General features: G+C 43.2%; 1 long non-coding RNA gene and 9 other non-coding genes across 12 annotated transcripts; 9 read left to right on the forward strand and 1 right to left on the reverse strand.

Moving 5' to 3' along the window:
* Positions 1-4,002: 4,002 nt before the first annotated feature.
* On the reverse strand, positions 4,003-4,190 carry LOC114236763 (U2 spliceosomal RNA). The gene has a single exon (XR_003622631.1). It is a non-coding gene; the product is annotated as a U2 spliceosomal RNA (small nuclear RNA).
* A 6,387-nt stretch (positions 4,191-10,577) lies between these two features.
* Positions 10,578-14,225, forward strand: LOC103019821 (uncharacterized). 3 transcript variants are annotated; one of them, XR_009009351.1, is made up of 12 exons: positions 10,578-10,993; positions 11,268-11,354; positions 11,573-11,623; positions 11,727-11,868; positions 11,975-12,009; positions 12,378-12,426; positions 12,700-12,753; positions 12,934-12,968; positions 13,186-13,222; positions 13,611-13,660; positions 13,906-13,935; positions 14,114-14,225. It is a non-coding gene; the product is annotated as an uncharacterized LOC103019821 (long non-coding RNA). The 3 variants fall into 3 exon arrangements; XR_009009350.1 differs by having other exon boundaries at positions 13,186-13,660; XR_009009349.1 differs by having other exon boundaries at positions 13,186-13,935.
* Positions 11,073-11,148, forward strand: LOC114236756 (small nucleolar RNA SNORD26). The gene has a single exon (XR_003622625.1). It is a non-coding gene; the product is annotated as a small nucleolar RNA SNORD26 (small nucleolar RNA).
* On the forward strand, positions 11,429-11,500 carry LOC114236755 (small nucleolar RNA SNORD27). Its single transcript, XR_003622624.1, has one exon. It is a non-coding gene; the product is annotated as a small nucleolar RNA SNORD27 (small nucleolar RNA).
* On the forward strand, positions 11,831-11,905 carry LOC114236754 (small nucleolar RNA SNORD28). Its single transcript, XR_003622623.1, has one exon. It is a non-coding gene; the product is annotated as a small nucleolar RNA SNORD28 (small nucleolar RNA).
* Positions 12,467-12,593, forward strand: LOC114236760 (small nucleolar RNA SNORD22). Its single transcript, XR_003622629.1, has one exon. It is a non-coding gene; the product is annotated as a small nucleolar RNA SNORD22 (small nucleolar RNA).
* Positions 12,799-12,865, forward strand: LOC114236766 (small nucleolar RNA SNORD29). Its single transcript, XR_003622633.1, has one exon. It is a non-coding gene; the product is annotated as a small nucleolar RNA SNORD29 (small nucleolar RNA).
* On the forward strand, positions 13,039-13,108 carry LOC114236757 (small nucleolar RNA SNORD30). Its single transcript, XR_003622626.1, has one exon. It is a non-coding gene; the product is annotated as a small nucleolar RNA SNORD30 (small nucleolar RNA).
* On the forward strand, positions 13,367-13,435 carry LOC114236758 (small nucleolar RNA SNORD31). The gene has a single exon (XR_003622627.1). It is a non-coding gene; the product is annotated as a small nucleolar RNA SNORD31 (small nucleolar RNA).
* LOC114236759 (small nucleolar RNA SNORD22) lies at positions 13,699-13,824 on the forward strand. Its single transcript, XR_003622628.2, has one exon. It is a non-coding gene; the product is annotated as a small nucleolar RNA SNORD22 (small nucleolar RNA).
* Positions 14,226-15,022: the final 797 nt, after the last annotated feature.

Consider the following 15,022-nt stretch of genomic DNA (forward strand, 5'->3'; position numbering starts at 1 on the left):
GAGGAATCAGACTCCCTGACTTCAGACTATACTACAAAGCTACAGTAATCAAGACAATATGGTACTGGCACAAAAACAGAAACACAGATCAATGGAACAGTATAGAAAGCCCAGAGATAAACCCACACACCTATGGTCAACTAATCTATGACAAAGGAGGCAAGGATATACACTGGAGAAAAGACAGTCTCTTCAATAAGTGGTGCTGGGAAAACTGGACAACTACATGTAAAAGAATGAAATTAGAACACTCCTTAACACCATAAACAAAAATAAACTCAAAATGGATTAGAGACCTAATGGACTGGAGACTGGACACTATAAAACTCTTAGAGGAAAACATAGAAAGAACACTGTTTGACATAAATCACAGCAAGATCTTTTCTGATCCACCTCCTAGAGTAATGGAAATAAAAACAAAAATAAACAAATGGGACCTAATGAAACTTAAAAGCTTTTGCACAGCAAAGGAAACCATAAACAACACGAAAAGACAACCCTCAGAATGGGAGAAAATATTTGCAGGTGAATCAACGGACAAAGGATTAATCTCCAAAATATATAAATAGCTCATGCAGCTCAGTATTAAAAAAACAAACAACCCAATCAAAAAATGGGCAGAAGACCTAAATAGACATTTCTCCAAAGAAGACATACAGATGGCCAAGAAGCACATGAAAAGCTGCTCAACATCACTAATTATTAGAGAAAGGCAAATTAAAACTACAATGAGGTATCACCTCACACCAGTTAGAATGCGCATCATCAGAAAATCTACAAACAACAAATGCTGGAGAGGGTGTGGAGAAAAGGGAACCCTCTTGCACTGTTGGTGGGAATGTAAACTGATACAGCCACTATGGAGAACAGTATGGAGGGTCCTTAAAAAACTAAAAATAGAATTACCATATGACCCAGCAATCCCACTACTGGGCATATACCCAGAGAAAACCATAATTCAAAAAGACACATGCACCCCAATGTTCATTGCAGCACTATTTACAGTAGCCAGATCATGGAAGCAACCTAAATGCCCATTGACAGACGAATGGATAAAGTAGATGTGGTACATATATACAATGGAATATTACTCAGCCATAAAAAGGAACAAAATTGGGTCATTTGTAGAGATGTGGATGGATCTAGAGACTGTCATATAGAGTGAAGTAAGTCAGAAGGAGAAAAACAAATATCATATATTAACGCATATATGTGGAACCTAGAAAAATGGTACAGATGAACCGGTTTGCAGGGCAGAAGTTGAGACACAGATATAGAGAACAAACGTATGGACACCAAGGGGGGAAAGTGGCGGGGGGAGTAGTGGTGGTTGGATGAATTGGGAGATTGGGATTGACTTATACACACTAATATGTATAAAATAGATAACCATAAGAACCTGCTGTGTAAATAAATAAATTAAATTAAATTTTTAAAATAAATGGTGCCAAAATCTCTTCCTTAGTTCCTGGATCTGAGCCAATTTTCACATCCAAAACTCAGTTACTGAAGAGATAACCAAGTCCCCAGGGGAAGGATCATGAAACTATAATGACTCTCCCAGTTCTTCCCAAAAGGGAACTCATCACCTATTGAGATGACTATACATTTGGAAAAGGAGAATGTGCAAATATTTTCAGCATTTTAGACACAGGATCTGAGCTGACACTGATGCCTAGAGACCCAAAGCATCATCATGATTCCCATCAGAAGAGGTAATTTCTTCAGTCCCCAAGTGTTTAGTGGAACTAATATACTCATGAGTTGGTATAACCTCTACTTTGGGTCCTTAACCTAAGAGAGAAGAGCTATCATAGTGGGAAAGGCAAGGTAGAAATCTCTGAAATTCCCCCACTCTTCAGCCATGATAGTAAATAAAAAGAAATGACCATATCCTAGGGAGTAAGGGGAGAGGGACAGAGATTAGTGCCACCATAAAAGACAGAAAGGATGTGTGGATGGTGCCTATCTTATCCACTCCTAGAAATAAAGCTCCCACCTATACACCAGATGACATGGTAAGCTGCCAACTTTGAGTGCAACCCAGAGTAGGAAAGGGCTCTGCAGCAGGTCCAAGCTGCAATGCATGAAGCCCTGCCGCTTAGGTCATAACATCCAAGAGACCTAAGAGGGTGGGAAAACATGCAGTGTGGAGCCTATGGCAAGCCCCAATGGGCAAAGCAGGGGCTTGAAATTCTAGAGCAAGGCCAGTCTGTCCACAACAGAGAAATACATGCCTTTTGAGAAAAAACTCTTAGCCTGTTATTGGAATACTTCATAATGAAACACTAAGTAACCATGAAATGCTCCCATTATGAGTCGGTTGTCAGACTTGCTCCCATTATGAGTTATGACAGAGTTATGTCAGAACTGCTGCCATTATAAGTTGGACCTGTTAAGTCAAACAGTCAGACCAGACCAGCAGCAGTCTTTCAAAAGATGGAAACGGTACCTCCAGAATCAAGACTAAGCAGAACCAGAGGACACAAGCAAACTGCATGAGCAGGTAGCCCAGACCTCTTGCTACCCACCATACATCTAAAAGCATCCCCACCCCTTGTGCAAAAGAACCCATAGTCATAAGGAATGTCTTGTATAACATGCTAAGGGAGGAAGTAAAAGCCCAAGCATGATTTACAGATGGGTTAACTTATGAGTGCCAACTGAAAATGGATGACAGTCACATTCAGAAGTGGTCTTGAAAGACAGTGGAGACAGAAAATCTGCCAGCTATACACCTGATGATCCACCTTGTGTAGAAGGAGAAATAGCCCAAGGTGAGAATATATACACATTCTAGGTCGATGGCCAATGGCCTGGCCATCTGATTAGAGGACCGGAAGGGAAAGGACTAGAAGATCAAAGGCAATGAGGCCTAGGGCAGAGAATGGTGACAGACATACGGGAGAGTGCACAGAGCCGAAGATTTCTGCATCACACATTAATGGCCACCAAAAAGAATCCACCATGAAAGAAGCACTAAACCACCAAACAGACAAAATGACTTGGCCTTCATCAGAAAGCATAAGATGAACCCAGGATTCTAATTTCAGGCATCGTCTTAGCCAATACAATGATTTATAAAGAAAACATGTGAACTTCTATTTATATTTCATCCTTTGAAAAATTTTCTACCTTTTCAAATAATTGATAATGTACATAAAATATAATTTACCCTAAAAAAATCTTCATCTATTAGGGTGTTCTAGTTTTTTTGTTTTTGGGGGTTTTTTTTGGCTGCTCTGTGCAGCTTGCGGGATCCTAGTTGCCGGAGCACGGACTGAACCCAGGCCCTCAGCAGCGAAAGCGCAGAGTCCCAACCACTGGACTGCCAGGGAATTCCCTCTAGTTTTTTTCTTAACTGATAGAGAGCAATCAAAAAAGTTTGGTGGGACTTCCCTGGTGGCACAGTGGTTAAGAATCCGCCTGCCAATGCAGGGCACATGGGTTCGAGCCCTGGTCCAGGAAGATCCCACATGCCACGGAGCAACTAAGCCCTTGCGCCATAACTACTGAGCCTGCGCTCTAGAGCCCACAAACCACAACTACTGAGCCCGCGTGCCAAAACTACTGAAGCCCGCGCGCCTAGAGTCCATGCTCCTCAACAAGAGGAGCCACCGCAATGAGAAGCCTGCGCACCACAACGAAGAGTAGCCCCTGCTCGTCGCAACTAGAGAAAGCCTGCAAGCAGCAACGAAAACCCAACACAGCCAAATATAAATTAATTAATTAATTAATTAATTTTTTAAAAAAGTTTGGTGACCACTGCTATATTCTGCCATTACATAAAGTAATTACTGGTTGTTGAATTAATATATATGCTTGTTAGCCTAGTTCTGGACTACTTCATATGGTCTATAGTACCTCTTACAAGTCCATAACCAAATCCTTTACTAATGAATCCAGTTGCCATAGTTTATCATGCTTATTCTTTCTAAGGGAAACATAATTTCACCAAAGTTATAGCTAACAAATCTCTTGTTTAACAACTAAATATCCCCAAAGGGGTACACTATTCCTGGAAGTACTGCAATGCCAGGTTGATGCATGGAGCTGACAAAACAAGCTCCTATTCTATCTCCTTGTTCCAAAACTCATTGTAATACGTTGTCCTCAGGTAAAGGACATAGATATTAAACTGATAAGAACAGATACCACACTTCATCTTAGACAAAAGGCCTATAATTGATATTATCTGTATTAACTCCCCATCATTTCTTGCTGTCCCAAACTTTCCTCACTCAGGTCCACAAACACAGCTTGTAAGCCTGTCCTTACAATCATCAACATCCTCATCTTCCCCAGAGACCAGGAAATTCTGTTATCAAATAACTTAAGTTACTGTCTTATCTCCCAGTTCCTGGCAAAGAACTGGTTATTTGCATACCTCCTCATCCATTAAGTGAGGCAGTGCCTCTTGCTGCCAGGTGGGGGCAGGGTTGCTCTCTGGGCAAAATCACCAGACCTCTCTAAGCACCTCATCTGATAAGAAGGGTAATCAATGAATTGGGGCTAGAAAAAGAACATTCAAAAATTTATAGGGATAAATTAGTATATATTGAGTCCTACTTTGTGTCCTCTACTCTGCTAGGCAATAGGGATACAATGATGATTTACACAGACATCATCTCTAAACTCAGGGAGTTTATGGTGGGCAGGCAGAGCGGATCTGTCTTGGGGAGGGAGTGGCAGCAAGGAAAGGGGCAAAGGGGTCTCAGTGGCTATCATGATGATCTGGACGATAACCTAAAGACTATGGAGGGGCACTGAAGAGTTATGAACTGAGACATGAGACTGGACCAAACTTTTTATTTAGAAAGATCACTCCAGCTTCAAGATGGAGAATGGACTAAAGAAAGGAAACCAGGGTCAGGGAGTCAGATTAAGTCTGTTGTAAAAACCTTGGGGTCAAAGGCCTCAATTAGGGTAGTGGCAGTGGGGGAGCTTGGACAGTTGAGTGAAATAGGAGAAGCAGGTTGAATTCATTTTGGAAAAGTTAAGAAGTTTGTGGACCATCCAAGTGACAATGTTCATCCAGAAGGCAACTGGATGCACAGCTCTGAAGCTCAGGAAAAAGATCGTGGGCTGGAGCTATAGGCATAACGGTGGTCATTAAAATCATGGGAGTGGATAAGGTGGCCCAGGCAGAGTAAGTAAAAAGCTGGGCCTGATACATAACTGGAGGAACATTAATGTTTGAGGAATGGGCCAGAAGATGTACCTCAAAGGATCAGGAAGAAGCTAGCAGAAACATGAGAGGAACGCTAGGAGAGGACAGTGTCCCAAGCACTGTGGAAACAGTGTTTTAAGAAATAGGATGGGCTTCCCTGGTGGCGCAGTGGTTGAGAAGCTGCCTGCCAATGCAGGGGACACGGGTTCGAGCCCTGGTCTGGGAAGATCCCACATGCCACGGAGCAACTGGGCGCGTGAACCACAACTACTGAGCCTGCGCGTCTGGAGCCTGTGCTCCACAACAAGAGAGGCCGCGATAGTGAGAGGCCCGCGCACCGCGATGAAGAGTGGCCCCCGCTCGCCGCAACTAGAGGAAGCCCTCGCACAGAAACGAAGACCCAACACAGCCAAAAATAAATAAATAAATAAATAAATAAATAAATTTATAAAAAAAAAAAAGAAATAGGAAATGGGTCAATAGGGTAAGGTGCTGCTGAGAGATCAAGTAAGATGACTGAAAAGTGTCTTGAGAAAGAAGTGGGCAGCACTGTGTGAACAAGTGCTTCTTAAACTTTAGCTTGCATTCAGATCACCTGGGGATCTTGTGTAAATGCAAATGCTAATTCATTTGGCCTGTGAAAAGACCTGAGATTAGCATTTCTAACAGGCTCCCAGGTAATGCAGGTGTAGACAGCTCTTTAAAAGTAAAAGACATTTGCTGGAAAAAGGAAGCAAGATACAATGCTAGCCAGAGGGAGGCACGGTGTTAGAACCACGCTAGCGCACTGTCTAAAGCTCCAATTCGGGAGTCAGACTTCCTGAGTTTAAATTCTGACTCTCAATAAATATTTTTTGAATGAATAAATAAATGGATCAACAAAAGACAGTGTACCACAGGGGTTGTTAAAGTGTAATTTTTAAAAATGAAAACATGACTCATAAAAATATAAAGTAAACACATGTCAAAGATTTTATTCAACCTATTAATTAATAAGAGAATGAATAAGATTTAAAACTGGTTCAATAGAGAATTCTAGAAAAAGAGTATCATCAGTCAAGAGTCCAGGCAAGAATGATATGAATTTGCATTCTAATACATAGATATAAAATCACCTAATGTCTTACAAGGCAAACTTACCAAATTGTAAAATACCCAAAGCAATAGTAAAAAGGACATCAAACAAAGGTACACACCCCCTGGAAAACCAGATAATCCCCAAGCTAGGTGGGCCTGCTTTACATCAAACGGACACCTAGTAATAACTGTTGCCTATTTCCAAGTTTTGGATAATTTTTCTTAACAGGGTCAAAAGTAGAGACTGGATTTGAATAACAGCTCTGCCACACTAGCTATGAATCCTTGGATAAGTAACTTATAAAAAACTCAGTTTTCTTATCTGTAAAAAGGGGATGGTAGCCATAAAAACTACTATTTTTTGAATTGAGGTAATATATATAAAGCACTCAGTACAGTGCCTGGAAGGTGTCATGGAAAAAGCACTTAATAGATGTTAACACTCTCCACCAATTGCTTCACCTTGTTTATCTCATTTCCCATTACTTGACACCCCAGACTTTTTGCACCATTCTAGCAAATATATTTACACACACATGCACACGTTTCACTTAATTTGACTACTACATTCTTCACTTGTGCAACATCCTCTTTTTACCTTATTATTCAAAGGAAAAAATGTCCAGCATTCACTTATTTCATGGGTAATGAAACTTGCATTATTTCCACCAAACTTCACCTTGACGTATATAAAACCTCCCCAGTTTTGTTTTAAAAATCCTAACCACAACCTATAAATTAGTAAGCACAGTCCAGTGCTGCAGTCCTACCTGGAGCATTCTACCTCACACGGCTCTCTCCTCCATTTCTTTCAGAGTTCTGCACAAATGTCCCTTCTCAGAGAGGCCCTCTCTGAGTGAAATGACAATTCCTCCCCCTCTGCCCCAGCACTCCCTCTCTCCTTCCCTACTTAATTTTCACCATAGCTTTGTTTTTTTGTTTTGTTTTGTTTTTTGTTTTTGGCCGCACCTCATGGCATGCAGGATCTTATTTCCCCAACCAGGGATCGAACCTGTGCCCCGTGCAGTGGAAGTGCTGAGTTTTAACCACTGGACCACCAGGGAAGTCCAATTTTCACCACAGCATTTAACTGCACTTGACCTATTATTTGTCTGTGTTTTCCACCAGAATATAAGCTCCACGGGAGCATAAGGGGACTGTCTGCTTTGTTCCGTTGTATCTCCCGTGCCTTGTAGATGCTCAACAGATAAATATTGGTAGACTAAACAAACGTTAAGTGAAGGTTGTGCCCGTGATCTCCAACTGCCAAGAACATTGGCTTTTTTTGGGTGCTTAAGCCCCTCAACCCACTTACAGCTTCCAAAAAGAATATCCAGTTTTTAACATTCCCCCCTTTCTAGTGGATTCTATATCACTACAAAAGATGCTGAAAATTCACACTCTTGGTGCACAGGCATATTTTGATTGGCTCATAGAAAATGCTTAAAATTTTTAAGTTAGATGCCAACATTTTATTATTTGTTTTTTTTGGGGTTTTTTGGCTGCACCACACGGCATGTGGCATCTTAGTTCCCCAACTAGGGATCGAACCCACGCCCCCTGTATTGGAAGTGCAGAGTCTTAACCACTGGACCGCCAGGGAAGTCCCGATGCCAACTTTTTCAATGGGCAAATTAATAAACAATTCTGGATTTCTGGATTCTCTTGATCAGATTTCTCAGAGAACAATATTCTAGGAAGGCAACAATCTGCTGGAGCTAAGACAGAGCTATCTAGATCGCCAGAGTCCCCACCCGGTTCCTACGGCTTACTGCATTACTTATATTCCTGTAGCTATGAGTTGAAGACTTCTGATGTAAATCCTCTCCTGTTTCCCTTTCATTACACTTGTTAGTACAGAATCCACTTACCTGCTGCTTAAACTACTGTGACAATCTAATTAATGTCCTTGCCTCATCTTATCCCTCAATTTCTAATCACCTCCCTACTCAAAAACTTCCACTGTTTATTTCTGTCTATAATTCAAATTATTTAGCTTTGCATTCCAGGCCCTCCTCATCTGGCCTTCCCCAGGAAATCTTTTCCAATTTTATATTCTGATTCCCCTTCAGCCCATCTTTCATGAACTATATTCATACACTTCCTTTTCCAGCTCCAATCCTGTTGCTCAAATTGTTTCTTTAACTTGAATTCCCTCCCTGGTTCTTCTGTTTATCTAACCTTCAAGGTCCAGGCACTCCATAAAGCATTCCCCAACTCCCATGCCCACACACAACCTCCCTAGACCTATCTGCCTACTTTGGACCTTCTGAATTTTCCATAACTTATCTGTTCCATATTCTATATATTTTGTTACAACTTTCCAATCATGTACTTGCACAAGCACTTAATAGTTATTGAATAAATGAATTTATTCCATCTATAATAACTTTGTTCATACTGGAATTCTTTCAGTACTTCTTTTGTCACTTGTTGTGTTACACTGGGACATGCATGGGGACAACACTGCCCCCAAAGGAGTGAAAATGGATTCCTGCAGAGCAGGGAGAGGGCAAAAAACCCTAGATATTAAAAAAAAAAAAAAAAAAAGGTTTCTGGCCCTCCAAAGGTCCGTGGAACATAAACAGACATGCAGTATATCAGTGTTATTACAACTTCATGGTTGGGATTAGAGGGGAAAATGTCTTTTTGAGGCTCCTGGAGAGGGGAAGACAACAATGAAAAAAAATTGAGAAACAGTATCCAGGGATCACGCCATTTGTTTCCTGTGTATTTGCTTACCCCCCAAATTCCCAGAGAAGAGCGTGAGGACAGCAGTAAAGCAGAGTGATCAAAAGTGCAGGCTCTCAGGTTTCCCTGGTGGCGCAGTGGTTAAGAATCCGCCTGCCAACGCAGGGGACACGGGTTCGAGCCCTGGCCCGGGAAGATCCCACATGCCGCGGAGCAACTAAGCCTGTGCGCTACAACTACTGAGCCTGTGCTCTAGAGCCTGCGAGCCGCAACTACTGAGCCCGCGTGCCTAGAGCCTGTGCTCCTCAACAAGAGAAGCCACCGCAATGAGAAGCCCGCTCGCTGCAACTAGAGGAAAGCCCATGCGCAGCAACAAAGACCCAATGCAGCCAAAAATAAAAAATAAAAAGTGCAGGCAGGCTCTGGAATCAGACTGCCTGGATTTGTACGTGGGCTCTGATATTTCTTAGCTGGATAACACCGAGCAAGTTAATTAACCTCTCTGGACCTCAGGTTCCTCATCCCTAACATTACCTAATATCTCCTCCTAGGGTTGTAGTATTAGGTGAGGTCATACATGAGAGCACACAGTAAAAGCTTAATAAATGACTATAAAATGTACATGTATAAAAATTTTTAAAAACGCACATGTACCCTAGGTGTTCACCACAAACGATTAATAAATTGATGCTGGTTGGCCTCAATAACAAGTGTATACAGGTGGCTGGAACTACCTTGCCAATCAGGCGGGAGTTGTAGGCTGCTCTGCAAGAGGTCTTTACACCTAGATTCCCGCATCTATAAAATGCGTGTACTGTACCAACCTCTCTTTTGGGATTTGGAGAACTAAAGTATCATCAATTCACGTAATGTGCTTAAAACGGCGCTTCAAATGTCAGCTAATATTAGCCCTACTGCAAGCCAAGCTCCTAGTAAAACCGGACTGGACAGCAGGACAGAGGTGGCCACTTGAGGAAAACATCCTAAGACTGTTATAAAATTTCAAAAGCACCTACGGCCTGATTCACTTTCCCGAAACGGCTCCATGCAAGGGCCCTCCACTCGAGCTCGGCCCGGGGCCCAGTAGTACCTGAGTCGCCCCCCATGCTGGGACCCTGAGGACCAGACCCAGAATGCTCGCTGGGTGGTTGGTGTGGAACCGAGACGACGCCGACCGAGGATTCATGAGGTTCGCGGTCCATGGTGTCGGGCCCTGCACGCGGGTTTAGGGTGTGTGTGCGCAAGAGAGGGGGGGGGGGTCTCAGGGAAGGGAGAGGGGGCAGTCGGCTGTGACCGAGACAGGGCGTCAGTCCAGGATCCGCGGGAAACCGGGAACTCCTCGCCTCAGTCCCACAGGTAGCCGCGGTAGAGACCCCGCCACGATACGTCAGGCGCGCCCGCACACTCCCTAAGGCGCATGCGCACCTTTTTCGCGCCGCCGCGTCAGGGAACGCACAGCCTCCCCCTCCCACCCGACCCGAGCTTCCTCTGGAAATCTTTACCCACGAGCCACCAGGCTCGCACGCCCTCTCTTTCTGCGCTTGCGCCTGTCATAGTCCCGCCCCCAAATCCCGTGGACCTCTGCGAGACGCTATTTAAGTGTCTCGCGGTAGGTTTTTCGGTCTCATTCTTCCACAGATTTCGGTAAGTGTGTGTCTTTGGTTGCACTTTAAAAAAAAAAAAAAAAAAAAAACCACGAGAACGTGCCCGCGCCTTGGCCTTTCTCAGTTGCATCTGTTGGGTTCGTGGGGCAGGGGAGAGAAAAACATGGCCATGGCATTGAGGCCTTGAAGCGACAGGGGCTTTGTGAAGGACAACATGGCGATGGGGGGCGGTGCCGACGGGCCTCTCTGTGATGAGAATCTTTTCACAGACCTGTACTGAGCTCCGTGAGGATAAGAAACTCTGAGGAGACAGGCCTTGCACGGCCGACGCAGTCGTAGCTCCGGAAAACAAAGCGTTTACGAGATAGCCTAGTGCTGACCTGATGTTCTCTTGTCCTCAGGGTTCGGGCGCGCGTCGAACACTAAAGGATAGCAAAGAGTTCTCGTTACAGTAAGTGCTCGTGGCGTGCCTTTACCGCCTTTATTTTTTTGGTTTCATTGTTGGATATACGGAAGTCCACCGGGATGTGCTACGGGGATGATCTCAAAAGTTGAACTCTCTCTTTCTGATGAATTAGTGGAGAAAACATAAAAATTCTGAGTAGCATTGTCTGTGGCAAATGTTTGGGCTCTTTAGCCCTGAGGTGTTAAGGGACTGACGTGGGACAGTTAGGCTACGAGACATAAAAGTGAACGGTGTTCTTTGGTCTTTTTTTTTTTTTCAGATGTGGTTTAAACCAAAAGGCCTTACGGGTGGGAGGATGGGACAAGACCTGTCCCTGTGTGGATCGAGCATTATGGCGGTGCTCCAGGTGGGTATACGATGCTTTATGCAATCATGGGCACAGAATCTGGGTGGGACTTGCTGCTTCAGATTGCACTGGCCACTCCATGATGAACGTAAAATGACAAGCATATGCCTGAACTCAAAAGTGATGTCATCTTACTACTGAGAAGTGGGCCCCAAATAGTCAAGGGTTTTGAATGGCTATTCTTAGGTACATATAATGCCTCCCTTTTCTGTCTCCAGCATCTCATCGCCAATCCTAAGGAATTCAGCTGCCTCCCAGGGTGAATGCAGGTAATTTTGCAAACGGGGGGTTAGGGTGTAGTCTGTCTGGTGTTCCCCACAACCAGGAGAGCAAATGGTCAGTGGAGCAGTGTTGCCTTTTTGCTCCTTCCAGCTTGTTCCTCTTGGAATGATTTTCCTGGGGAGGGAGATGGCAACCCAGCAAGCGGCACAGTTGGTTCTTGTGATGGTGTGCTCTTCCCTCACCCACATGTCACTGTCAGATGATTTGAATGATAATGCTGATTCTCTGTGAGGTACGACATTTAATAGCATGTTAGAGTTCTGATGGCAGTTTCTGTTAATGAAGAAATTTTATTCCATCCTAGTATTTTGAAATAACCATTTGCTCCCATTTTGCAGGTTGTCCCCATGGTGATGTATACATCTGTGTTACAGTAAGTTACTTCTCCCAGTGTTGTGGTAAAGTAGGTTATATGTGAGCCTGGATAACTATCTGGGGGGGGGGGTTTGTTGTAAAAGCCCTGATTGATCCATGTAACTTTTTTGGTTTCTTTTGCTCCTTATAGTGATGTTTCTTGACCTTTTATCTTTCTTTTTTTTAAATATTTACTTCTTTATTTGGCTTCGTCGGGTCTTAGTTGTGGCACACAGGCTCTAGAGCACTCGGGCTTAGTTGCCCCGCAGCATGTGGGATCTCAGTTCCCCTACCAGGGATCAAACCATTGTCCCCTGCATTGGAAGGCGGATTCTCAACACTGGACCACCAGGGAAGTCCCCTATTTTATCTTTCTTGATTTCCTAGGTGCTTCTTGATCTGCTCAGGGTCAAACTCCTGGAAAGAATTGAGAGCGGTGAGTACTTGTAACCTTGCTGGTTGTAGCTTGTTTCCAGTGCCAGTGAGGAGAGCAAGCGTTCTGTCTTACCCCTGTTCTAGCCCCAGAGCCAGTAATGGTGAACCCACTGGGGCTAACTGGGAGAAGGGATGAAAGCTTGTTCCATAAGGAAGTGTCTGAGGTGCAGCAAATGCCTGAAGATATCATTTGCTTAGCTTTTCTTGGTTTATCCATTAACCCTAGCTAGAATAATTCTGGCTATTTTGCTAATTACATGATCTTCTCATTCAGGAGCAGCTTGTTCCTTGTTCCTGTATACTCATGGAAAGCGTCCAGAGTTGAAAGGTTAGTTGGTTAATGTCTGTATGGCATATACCACCAAGTAAGCAGTTTCTGTGATGAATCAAACTAGCTCACTATGATTTAAACAATGAAAAGACCTGAACACCTGAGAAACTGGAGAAGGCAGCAGTGGGATACTGTCTGTAAGGAACTTGTATCACTCACAGCTTTGTCCTTCCCTAGGTACCATTGCCAATTACCTGCTTGTTTGCTCAAAGGTGAGTGTTTTCCATATGCGTTGGTGCATACAGTGTATTGAGTAGGAAAAAAATGCCTTTTTAGGCATGTCTGTATGATGACTTACATGGAATCTCGTTCGGCTGATGATTTGCTGTTGAGACTCGGAAATCTGATTTTCTAGGAACCATAGCTTAGGTGGGAACAACTTTTAATGCAGGAAGTAAGCTTACTGATTCAGTCTTGTTTTTGTTTTAGGTCCAGCTCCTTGTCTGGACCCTGAGAATGAATTGAGGTAAATAAATCTGTCATCTGTGGCTGCTATATAGAATTTGCCAGCGTTTTTTGTGGCACTTTGGATAGCTGTGCAGACATTACTTGTTTAATCCAAAGTTTGTCTTTGGCCATTTGTGAACCACCTGTGACAGACAGATTTCCACTCACCAGTGATGAGTTCAGTACCGCCCCAGTCTGATCACTATGACTGAAAGGTATTTTCTGAGCTGTGAGTTTGCCTTGGAGTGAAAGGTGACAATAGTGGGAAGTTGGGTGGGCTTTATAGCCAATAGGAAGCTTTGTGGACTAGGTGGTGGTTTCTATAAAAATGTCTGTTGAGACCTACATAGATGTGCTTTTTGTCTGAGGGTGGTTCAGAGACTTAGTTCCCAATCATTCTTTCGTAGGGGAAAGGAGTAAGCCATATTTCTGTTCAACTCCAGTCTGAAGTTAAGAGGTGAGTAAATTAAACACAAGGTGGGTCAAGTTAAAATTTCCCAGTGAAGAAATATTCACATGTCTTACCTGCTGTCCTAGTCCCAGAGCCTGTAAAGGTGAACCCACTGGGGCTGGCTGGGGGAGAAGAGGAAAGCTTGTTCCAGAAGGAACTGTCTGAGGGATCATAAGAATTTCTCAACAAGGCAAAGGAGGGAATAAATTACTGGTTGAAAATCGGTTGTGTTTTTTTTTTTTTTTCTTCAGGTCTGAAGAAAGAACAAAGCACACATAATGGTAAGTATCTATTCATGTACTTATGTTACATATTTAATAGACTAACCATGATAAATAGAAAAGTATCTGGAAGCAATCCTTTTAATGTTAGCTGGTTTAAAGGATAGCCCTTCTAAACCCATATGGTATATACTTTTCCATATGGTAAGAAAACTCAACTTTTTTTTTTTCTCTACAGGAATCCAACTCTCGAAGGATATCAAAAATGGAATTTTCTTATACAACCTACCTGTTCAAATTAGCATACAATCATTTCAGCCTTTCTAAATAAAACTTTTTTTAAACCTTCACTGATTCCTGTGTTTGAGTGGGTCTAGCTGGACAGAAGGAGATAATCCTAGAAAGACTTAACTGGCTTTACCCTGTTTAAGCTTGGCTGTTTGCCTACTGCTGAACTGTCTAACCCAGGGAAGCATTCAGGGAGCCTCCTTACACCTTTAAGGAGTTTTCCCTTCTCTCTGTACTTAGCTGAGGAGTTCTGTATGAAAGTTTGCTGGGTTTGGGTGACCCTTTAACCTTTAGCTGTGCCCTAAAACTTTACTAGACTTTTCTCAATAAGATACGTTTTGTGGGCTTCCCTGGTGGCGCAGTGGTTGAGAGTCTGCCTGCCAATGCAGGGGACACGGGTTCGAGCCCTGGCCTGGGAAGATCCCACATGCCGCGGAGCAACTGGGCACGTGAGCCACAACTACTGAGCCTGCACGTCTGGAGCCTGTTCTCCGCAACAAGAGAGGCCGCCACGATAGTGAGAGGCCCGCGCTCACCGCAACTAGAGAAAGCCCTCGCACAGAAATGAAGACCCAACAGAGCCAAAAATTTAAAAAATAAATAAATAAATTTAAAAAGAACATTAATATTCTCATTACCAGGGCCTAAGTTGTCAGGACTACTCATGAGTCCTCGTTCATGCAGTATTTACACTTAGTTGGTCAAACTTGATAGTTGAACACTCAACATATCTCCTTGGTTTGTAAAAAAAAAAAAAAAGTTTTGTGTCAGGAATATAGTAAAGAAAAAGGCAATTTAACTGAAAGAAAGTGCATTTTTGCTAATTAAATGGTAGCCATACAGTAATAAGAGTGGTCAA

Source organism: Balaenoptera acutorostrata, chromosome 9 (assembly GCF_949987535.1).
Source record: "Balaenoptera acutorostrata chromosome 9, mBalAcu1.1, whole genome shotgun sequence".
In the NCBI taxonomy this organism is placed as follows: domain Eukaryota; kingdom Metazoa; phylum Chordata; class Mammalia; order Artiodactyla; family Balaenopteridae; genus Balaenoptera; species Balaenoptera acutorostrata.